The sequence below is a fragment of the Tenrec ecaudatus genome, chromosome 6, assembly GCF_050624435.1.
Source record: "Tenrec ecaudatus isolate mTenEca1 chromosome 6, mTenEca1.hap1, whole genome shotgun sequence".
In the NCBI taxonomy this organism is placed as follows: domain Eukaryota; kingdom Metazoa; phylum Chordata; class Mammalia; order Afrosoricida; family Tenrecidae; genus Tenrec; species Tenrec ecaudatus.
In genome coordinates this window covers 135,222,602-135,233,816 of record NC_134535.1, presented here as the reverse complement: position 1 = coordinate 135,233,816, position 11,215 = coordinate 135,222,602, and the positions used below count along the sequence as shown (strand labels likewise).

At 43.7% G+C, this 11,215-nt stretch overlaps 1 protein-coding gene across 11 annotated transcripts in view; it reads right to left on the bottom strand.

The window, feature by feature from the left end:
* BCL2L13 (BCL2 like 13) overlaps positions 1-11,215 on the bottom strand; it is a 107,937-nt gene that overhangs the window by 19,076 nt on the left and 77,646 nt on the right. The gene's annotated exons all lie outside the window — the stretch shown is intronic.

Below are 11,215 nucleotides of genomic sequence, written 5' to 3'. Positions count from 1 at the left end.
CAATGGGATACAATTTATTTGTATGCCAAACAGATTTAAAAGACTTGCAACAAGATTCTTAACTATAGCCCTCTGTGTGTGTGTGCATATATATATCTTTCAATTCAATAGTTCTCTTGTTAAACAGCTGAGAAAACAGAAGAAGAATCAAGCTGTCAAGGGATTTATCACTTACAAGAGTACAAAATAAATCATTTCCAATTTGAAGTGAAGGAGTTCAGATGGGGAAATGCTTGCTTTGGGTGGTGGTTAAAGATTCCAGGAAGAAGCCCCATTTAAATGGAACCTCTGCCTAGCAAGGGAGGTTTGGACAAGCGCAGGCCCCGTGGAGGACACAGGTGGGCCAAGGACAGAGATCTGAAACGGACAGCGGGGAGGTCGGCCAAGAGCTGCACACTCACCTTGCTAGCAGCAATCTGGCCTAGCTCTTGGTCAGTTTCTTGGCTAACACCTATGGCTAATGAGCAGGCGCTGACCCGTTCAAGAGGGAACAGTGGGACCCAGATGTTAAGCTTCTGGAGTCGTGGTGTAAAAATCACAGCAAAAAAACCCTGATCCCTGAGGCTCAGATGGAGCTTCCAGGTTGGCAGGGGCAAACATCTGCTCTCGGAGGAGAGCATGTCTGCCCCTTGGGGCACGGAAGCTCGGATTAGGACCTCTCTGAGACCTTGCCCTACACACACACACCACCACCATCCCACCCCCACATAGAACTGCTGGATCGCTTGAGGTACTACTTCCCAAGTGGCTGCATCATTTTACATCCACCAGCAAGTTATGTGGGTACAATTTCTCCACTTTTTCCATCATGCTGGTCTCATTTTTGTATGGCAATCATTCTGGTGGGAGGAAAGTGGTATCTCACTGTGGTTTTGACAGGCAAATTCCTAAAACTAATGATATTGAGCATCTTTTTCATGTGATTAGTGGTCATTTAGTCAAGGGGGCTTCAAAGAGTCTGTAGGAAAATTCTGTTAGCTTTTCATTCATTTTTTCTATGAATTTCTCTGAAGTCCACTTGCCTATCTCCTTTTGAGAAATAAAATTCCACTCTTCTGCACATTTAAAATTGGATTGTTGTCTTTTTATTATTTAATTGTAAGTTTTGTTTTTCTATTCTTAAACAAGACTGCTACATACATGGATATTTAAATAGCTCATTTTGAGGGGAGGAGACGCTTATGACTTGGTTGAGCCTGAAGGAAACAAAGGGGAAATGGGTGTCCTATTGCTGTGCTATTTAGTAGCTCTTTTTTAAAAGCTCTCTGTCATTAGAGGCATTTCCCGTATGGCTTTCTTGTCCAACCCTCACCTCCAGGACTGAAAAAGGGCTTTGCAGCAACAGCAATCTTAAGCAACTCCTCCTCTCGTGAGCTCTCGCGAGAGTCTCGTCAGTATGATGGTAATGCAGCCCACTCGACATTCTGGGACTGTCACCAATGATGAATGCTAACAGAGTCCCTTCACAACCAAACGCAGCACACGAAGACCATGGATTGCAGAGCCAGGGGACAATGCCGTCCTCCTGAAGAATGAAAACCACCAACAGCCCTTCCACACCATTCCTCTGCCTCATCTCAGGCATCACAAGCCCTCCCCACTCTTTACTTAATCATTAAGGCCTAAAAGTCTCTCTGTTTTTTTTTACATGTGTCTTCATACATCTCCTCCCCTTCTCAACATTCTCTGCTGTTATTACAGTACAGGCACCAGAACTAATGCACACCATCCTGACTGGCTCCTTTACTCTGCAAGCCACCTGAGAGAGGAAGAGCACCATTTACCAACAAGTAAAGCCAGAATCCCAGAGTCCGACAGAATGTACCCCATTCGTGAAGCAGCTTATCCCACTGCCAGAAACTGCGATGTAGTTGCTAGCGGTAGAGCAATACTGCTTCTGTGCTCAAATCATTTTAAATTGAGCGATGGAGACAGACACCAAGGACAGGAACATCTCGGAGGATTCATGGAAGGCAGTGCAAGAGAGGACAACAGAGCTGGATCTTCCACATAGGATACAATAAATCGAGCCAAAGAAAGATGAGCAAGACACTCCAGACAAAAGAGCAAAAACAAAAATGCGGGCTAAGAAATAGCATAGTAGACACAGACAATAATTACCTCCCCAGTATCGAGTGGAAGTTCAAGATGGGAAGTGAAGGAAGATGGAAAGGCCAGGTACGGTACCAATGCATAAAAAGTAAAATATCAGTATGTATACAGAACAGGACACATCTCTATCTCATGAAAGTCTTGCTGAGACGACAGAGATCTTGGTTCTGAGAAAATACACTCGGCCTTTTCCTCCATTGACCTCGCCTAGGCACCTAGACACTGCTGACAGCTGAGGGCAAGAAAGGGTGACTATAAGGTGCCAGCTGAGCACTCGATAAAGGATCTGTGTGAGTCTATTTTCAATTCTCTAAGCCCCGTAGCTAACAGGCAGGAAAGGAAAGCCAGACAGTATTTACAGTAAGATGCTATCCTTATTGGATGCGTCTGTAATGCTTTCTTAGGAAACCAAACATAAAGACTTCAGGGCTATTGCACAGAGTTCAGGCCAATATTCCCCCTCTTCCATTCAGCTCAGATGTGTCCTAATGACTGACTAGGTGGCACACGTACGAGACATGGCTTACACTGGCAAGGCTGCTCGCTGCACCCTACACGTGCTGCGCTCTAATTCCCAAACTCTGTTCTCGTACCATGTAGATACTGATGAGCTTAAAATATGGGGGAACAGAAAATGCTTTGCAAATAAAATCGTGTATTCATACAGAGCAGCAAACCAATTGGGGGGAAATTTCAGACTCCCGGAAGCACATCACATGTTCTACGTTAAGACTTCCGGCCTGGCTCCTTTGGGATCTGGTTCAAATTCCTTGCCCTCTCAACAACTCAACCCGATTTCCCTCTCTGATTTCTCTATAACTCCTGTAACAGTCTGATCATACAGAGTAGCATAAATATCCATTTCGTTCATATCTCTCACCAATTTTTTACATGTGTTAGTCATCTCCCCCGATACGAATCTAAATCCTGAAGGGAGTAAAAATGCTTTAGATCCCTCTTGTTATCCCTCAGGGGATGCCGCACACATGATGGCCAATAGTGGTGCTCAGTACATGTGTGGCCAATGGACAAAGAGCTGTGCCTAACCCTGCCTGAGGAATTAAAAATAGCTAATGTTACCGCTCTTATTTCTCTAAGCTGGAGTTGCACTTGGGTTTTGGTGGCCAACGAGGGCCACACAGTTCTAGTGCTGAGCACCAATTCCACTCCCCAGCTTCTACCTTGAATCACGCTGTTACCATTCAGAACCCCTCCTCAATTTGGCCTTCCTGGATACTTCTCTCTGCCTTTCAACTCTTACAGGATTCACCTGCTTCTCTTTTCTATGAAACACATCATAAACGGTAACCTTGTCTTAGCTTCCTAGGCCTACTTACATTCCTATCATCTTCTGGAAACAAAGGATGTGTTTTGTGACATCACGGTTGTATAGGTTTTTGCCCTGCCCCATTCTTTCCATGTGCCTTATACTTGGTATCTAACCTAACGTCTTTGGAAATTTAGACAGGCTGCCCCAGTTCTTCGAGCTGGGCTCTCTTCCACTGAGGGACAGACGTCATTCTTCTGGCGCATGATTGCTGCCTTGCAAGCATCAACTCGTCCTGAAGAAGTCTTCTGTATGTACAGCACGCACAGTGGGTCCAACCAGCCGCAGGCCTCGACCTGCCAGCTCCCCTGAAAAGAAGCGGAGCTCTTCCCAATGTCTGCTATCACAGAGAAGGAAGACTCCGCGGTGTTCCGAGCAGGGCTGTATGGCTTCAGGCCTTTTTCTTAACCCAAGCTCAGTTTCGGATGTATCCTAACTGGTTGAATCCAGAAGATATAAAACATAAGGAAGGCCTCGGCCACAGCAGCGTTTCCACGCTGGGATTCTGCGTTATGGTCCCTACAAGCTAGCTGAGCTGAGCCCCCAGATCTCGTTTACTCGTTTGACGGGTTCCATGAAGAAACGAGGATGCTTTCACTGAGTAAGCCCTACTTTACATGGCTACCATTTCCTTTCCTCCTTCTGTTTGTAAACATCACCTACTGAAACACCCTGCACTTTGGTTTTCTTGACATTCGTTTACCTTGAACAATTAAACAATGGGCTCCTCCTTTAATCTTGTGAATGCATTATGGTGATGAGAAAAACCTGAGATCTTGAGCTCTATTTTCAAGGAGACTATAATCTAGTTGGGGAGATTAGATGAGAGAGAGAGAGAGAGAGAGAGAGAAAGAGAGAATGAATGAAGTTGTTTTAAGAGAACTTGCATAAATGACTAAAACCAAAGAATGATATTAGACAACATGACTGAAATAGCTCTCAGGAAACTAGTTTGCAGCTTTCTTGACAAACCACTGTGGAATTCCAAGAGTGAGGAACCCAGCCCAGTTATGCTAATTTTTTTCTGTAAAAGCTGTATTTACCTATTTTTGTAGCCAGAACACAATTCTAATTAGCCATGTGGATCCTCCAACACTTGTTATAAAATGAATTCTTTGAATTATATAATTTATATACTCAAAGGTTAAACTGCTTATTATTAAATCATCTCTCAATCTCACAAAGAAATAAAGGCTTATATACGTAATACTTTTGCAAAGAAGAAGGAGATGATAGTAAAGTAGTAAAGAAGTAACACAAAGTTCATATTTGCCCCTTCCTAACTTCTGCCAGGAGAACAACATCTCTTTCTTGGAAGAAGTACAAGTAAAATTCTCCCTAGAAGCGAGGCTATGAGACTTTATCTCATATGCCTTGGACATGTTACCAAGAGGGACCATCGCTGGATGAGGGCATCATGTGTGGTAAGTGGAGGAAGACTCTCAACAGTTGTGAAGACGGCACAAGCCGGGCAGTGTTTTGTCACTGCACGTCAGAGTTGACGTGAAGGCCCCACAAGCTTCACAGGAACAACTTAGAGAGCAGACCTGTTTTACTCAGTGCTGTCTGAAAGGTTCCAAATGAAAAACTCACTATGGCTTACACCAGCGGTTCTCAACCTGTGGGTCGAGACCCCTTTGGGGGTCCAACAACCCTTTCACAGGGGTCGTCCGGTTCATAACAGTAGCAAAATGACAGTGATGATGTAGCTTATGAAGTAGCTAAGGGCACAGATAATTTCTGGTTGGACAGGAGTCCCCACCACATGAGGAGGTGTATGAAAGGGTCGCAGCCTCAGGAAGGGTGAGAACCACTGGTCTACACCATTGCCTAAAGCAGATTCTCAGTCTAATCCTCCACCCTCACACCTCAACGAAGTATACCAGAAATATGATGCTGATGATCAAAACCTTTTATTATTGAAATCATGGGCATTTTAAAACTTGTTTTAAGTCTTTTTGTTAAGTGAAGAGAAAGAGTTGGGGGATGAGGAGAGTTAGCAGAATTACTATATTGGATCAATCAAACAGGCCACACCCCACCCAACCCAAAACAAGACCACTGTTTTCTATTTTCTCAAAGACTGCATTTCACAGCTATGCAAAATAATCAAGAATATCATTAATTTACTACAAATGACTTGTAAATCATTTGTAGTTAATTTACTACTTGCAGTCTTATAAATTCATCCTTTACATTTGAAAGCTTTTTTTCTAAAGCATTCCCCAAAAAACATGTTATTGTGTGTTATTCTGAAATAAGGAATATCCTTTCTTATGTCTATTCTTAGCCTTGGTATCACATCTGCTCTCACTCCATTCACACTCTGTAAGTCTAATCTATTTTCATGCCATTTCAAAAGCTGTACAGTCCAGCTGGGTTCACAGAACAGACTTACAACTGCACGGTATTCAAACAGAGGGTTATCCAAGGGTCAGAGTCCCTTGATACCCTTGATTAAACTTCTCCATAAGTTACCTATCTTAACTTGTAAAAACAGAGCCTCTAATAGCACAAACTGATTAAAAAAGAAAAAAAAAACCTGTAATCTTCGTAAAGAAGATCTTTGTGACTTTTTTCTTTAAGGCTCAAGACCAAGACAAGTGAAATGGAAAATTCCAAATTCCACCACGAAGAAATAAGGGAAAAGCTCACAAATCAAACAGAAAGCAAAGGCCCTGTTCTTTATCTATTAAAAATTATTTAATTGGAGTTAATACATGTATCATCTCATCCAAGATTTTGGATCCTCAGCTTTGTAAAATGAAAACTTTGAAGTAATACACAATTCACATGAAATTGCTTGTTGTTGTTGGTGTCATGGCCTCCGCCCTGAAGCAGCTTATTTCTGTATTGGGGACAGGTGACACTCTAATGAAAATTCACCAGCCATTTTTTGCTTGTATGTAAAAATTATTCATGAAAATCTCGAGAACTAATGGGATTTTTATTGCTGGAATCGCTGGCCAGGGGAATCAAATCATACACAGCACACAGACAGGGAAGTCTTTCTCTCGACAAGTACTGTCATTTATGGAAAACAGGTTTGCATGAAGAGACCAAGAGCAGCTTTAGACAAGACCTTCTACAAAAATTACCACATTAGGAAAATAACATCTCCAAGAAGTCTTAGATCAGCTCCCACACTTTAAATTGTTCTTAACACAGTATTGGTGGAAAGTATCTATTGCTTTTGGCCTGATTAAAAAACAGAAAAACCCACAAAATATATCAAACTAGTTGGGACCGACCATCAGAGCTTCAATATGCAAAGACCTCTTTAAAGTGTTCAAAAGCAAGGTGTTGCTTTGAAGACTAAGGTGTGCCTGACCCGAGCCACGGTATTTTCAATCACCTCCTATGCATTCAAGAGTCGGACAATGATGTCGAACTATGGTGTCGGAGGATCAAGCATCCCCTGGACTACCAAACGAACCAACACATCTGGTTGGAAGAAGTGCAGCCAGTAGGAAGAGACTTCCTCTCACACACTTTGGACGTGTTATCAGGAGGCACGGTCCCTGGAAAGGGACATCGTGCTTGCAAAGTAGAGGGACGGCAAAACCGAAGCCCTAACCAGACGGCTTGACACCGGCGCTGCAACACAGGCTCACAGGTAACAGCCCTCCTGAGAATCAGGCGGTGTCTGCTTCTGTTGTGCACAGGTGACAGTGACTGGAACAACTACACGGCACCCAGCAACAATGTGCCGTGGTAACACTGTCGTTCAATAAACCTCTTCAATCTCAAAACAACCTCACTAGGAGGTCTTACACCACATTTCCAGTTTACAGGCGAGGGAACTGAAGCACGGAAAGGATAAGCAACTTGCCCAGTGTCACAGAGCTATTGAAATGACTCCTGAGAAAGTCCATGCTTTATCACCGTGTCACCTTAACTCTTGGGCTAACTCCTGTTCTCTGGTTCCCAGCCACACTTGCCCTCAATTATCACCACGCCTCCTGGGTTTATGCTAATAAATGGACGACAGGGTAGTCTTGATGTTCTGTTCAAGAGAAGACACAAAGATACACACAGAAAACACTTCAGCTACAGAGAGAAACAAGAATTAAAGTGGTCTTTTTTGAAGTTGCCTCCTACAGAAGACAGACATCAGTTCTGGTAGTAGGGACTAGGAAAAGGATATCTTAGCCATCACTCAGAGAACCATTCCAAAACTGCACAGCAGCTGCTTCGTGAGATCTACAGCGACTGCGTTTTGTTTACCTTCCGCTGTGACTTTAAGCAGTCTGATCCCACCTGCCATGAGTCAGAGGTGCTGACAGGCAGGGCTCTTACAGACCTGCTTCTCCATCGGAAGAGCAGCTGGCAGAACTCCACAGTTCATCTTCACTGGTAAACTCACTCTCCCAAGACACACTGGCACAGATCCTCATCATTCCTGCCCAGCCTCCACACATGATTTATCTCTCAACTGTCCACCTTTAAAAGGAAAGACAGGTCTTTCTACAAACAGGACATTAACCACTAAATGTTTCTTAAACCACCTTTAAAATGGGAATAAATTGTAGAGAAGCAATTTTCCATCTAACACGATGACCAAGACGACCAAAAATGCATCTAAAACACATGCACACTCATGGACCGCGGCCACAGGCCTCGTGAGCAGTACTCACCCTTCTCTGCTCCAATTTCAGACCACTACAGTTGTGGGAAACTCGGTCCTAAAAAATTCTTAATGTGAATACTTCCGAAAGGCATTATGCCTAGATTAAAAATAACTTTTCAAGACTTGCTCTTCTTAAAACAGAAATATGAAGTTTCAAGTCAAAGAGAAAAAAGGAATCAATTTTATGTGACCAACTTAAATATCAAGATGTTCATTAGATGAATGTGCTCAACGATGAGGCCTTTCAGAGCAAGTATTTATTTGCTTTAACCCGGGACAAAAGGAGAACAGAAGACAGGCCTTACCGCGGTGGGTGTGCTCAGCCCTATGGAGCCGCGACACAATGCCAACAAATAAAGAGTGAGGAGGAAGAGGAGGAGGAGGGAAGAAGGATGAGTCAGGGAAAGGCGAGCACGCATACCAGTCTGTGCCCTAACTGGGTTACAGGGCAAGTAAAAGTCAGAACACACAGAACATTCCAATCAGTCTCAAGGAGAGGGAAAGCAGTGCACTCTTACGGACAAAGCCGAAAACGTGACGTTCATAAAACTGTATCATTGTCACAGAAAAGCCTGGATCTCTGAAAACGCGAGACAGAGCGGATAGTCTTCCCCTTGGGTGATTGCAGAGTCTTACACACTCTGACCACAGGGCTGCTATTTGGTAAGGAAGTGGTGTTAACAAACCCAGGGATAGGCAACAACAAGTGATCCAAATTGGTGGTGAGGAGGCTGTAGGAGGCCTGGTAGTGCTTGATCAAGGGTAATGTAACTGAGAGGAATTACTGAAACCCAAATGAAGACTGAGCATGATGAGCATGATAGTGGGAAAGATGGAAGTAAAAGGAAATAGAGGAAAGCACTAGGAAGCAAAGGGCATTTATAGAGGTCTAATAGAGGCATGTACATATCAAATATATTTATATATGAGAATGTAGAAATAGATCTATGTGCATATATGTATAGGTTTAGTATTAAGGTAGCAGATGGACACTGGGACTCCACTCAAGTACTCCCTCAATGCAAGAATACTTTGTTCTATTAAACTGGCATTTCATGATGCTCACCTTCACGACACAATCACTGAAGACAAAGCAGGTGCATTAGCAAATATGGTGAATAAAGCTGATGGTACCCGTCTGTGGTCTTAAAGACTTGAAGTAAACAAGCGGACATCTAGGTCAGAAGCAACAAAGCCCACATGGAAGAACACACCAGCCTGTGAGATCCACGAGGTGCCAAAGGGACCAGATATCAGGAATCAAAGAAAAATTATATACCATGGTGAATGAAGGGGCGTGCGGAGTGGGGACCCAAAGCTCATCTGTAGGCAACTAGATATTGCCTTACAGAAGGGTCGCAGGGAGGAGATGAGCCAGTCAGGGTGCAGTGTAGCAACGATGAAACATACAACTTTCCTCTAGTTCCTAAATGCTTCCTCCCCCACCCCCACCCCACTATCATGATCCCAATTCTACCTTACAAATCTGACTAGACCAGAGGATGTACACTGGTACAGATAGGAACTGGAAACACAGGGAATCCAGGACAGGTGATCCCTTCAGGACCAGTAATGAAAGTGGTGATACCGGGAGGGTGTCAAGGGAAGGTAAGGTGAAAAGGGGGAACTGATTACAGGGATCTGTATATAACCTCCTCCCTGGGGGATGGAGAACAGAAAAGTGGGTGAAGGGAGACATTAGCCAGTATAAGATATGACAAAATAATAATTTATAAATTATCAAGGGTTCATGAGGGAGGGTGGAGCGGGGAGGGAAGGGGAAAATGAGGAGCTGATGCCAAGGGCTTAAGTGGACAGCAAATGTTTTGAGAATGATGAGGGCAACAAATGTACAAATGTGCTTTACACAGTTGATGTATGTATCAATTGTGATGAGTTGTGAGTCCCTAATAAAATGATTTAAAAAAATAACTATCTTTAAGAATGTATAGCTCCAACAAAGCCCACATGGAGGAAGCACACCAGCCTGTGTGATCGTGAGGTGCCAATGGAATCAGGTGTCGGGCATCAAAATCTCAGAACAAAAAATCCTATCAATATGAATGAAGGGGCATGCAAAGTAGAGACCCAAAGCCCATCTGTAGACAATTGGACATCCCCTTACAGAAGTGTTACAAGGAAGCACTAAGTCAGTCAGGGTGCAGTATAGCACCTATGAAACATACAACTTCCCTCTAGCTCTTTAATGCTTCCTCTTCCCTCCCCTGACTATCATGACTCCACTTCTACCTTACAAATCCAGCTAGACCAGAGCATGTACACGGGTACAGATGAGAGCTGGACACAGAGAATCCAGGACAAATAAACCCCTCAAGATCAAGAATGAGAGTAGAGACACCAGAAGGGGAAGGGGAAAGTAGGGGGAACAAGGGGGAACAGATCACAATGATCTACATATACTCCCTTCCCTGGGAGGCGGACAACAGAAAAGTGGGTGAAGGAAGCTACTGGTCAGTGTAAGACATGAAAAAAAATTATCAAAGGATTGTGAGGGAGGGAGGGGGAAAAAAGGGAGCTGATACTAAGGGTTCAAGTAGAAAGAAAATGTTTTGCCAATAAAATGATTAAAAAAAGAAGAAGAGTGCACAGGCCATTTGGAATAGGTGCAATAGTGCATATGACTTATTTAGCCTTGCATTAGCACAAGAAAAAGGGAGTTGTTGGGTAACCCTTAGACGGCCAATTGCAAGGTCTGTGGTTCACACCTATCAACCGCTCTTAAGGAGGAAGATGAGGCTGCCTACTTCTGTAACGATTCGGTCTCAGAAACTCTACATAGGGTCATTATGAGTGGCAGCTTGGGTTTGAGGCTAGTGGTAGAAAAGGCTCAAGGCTTTTTTAAAAAGATGTAAGAGCTGTGTGTGCAGTAAGCGGTGATTGTGATGATAAATTTGTTGCACGTGGGAGTTGGTTCAATCATTTCAAAGTGAGGGCAAATTCACTAACACTGGAGCAGGGCTTGGAAGCAGTGCTGCCCCACTCAAAGATGGTAGCCAACCTTCCTGCTTTGCACGCATATGGCTTCCCACAGCCCTGCCAAGCATAACCCAGTCTCAAGCATCAGACTCCCTTCAAAGCCTCCTATTTCATGGAGGCCCTATATCATGACTCATTCAAATTGCAAA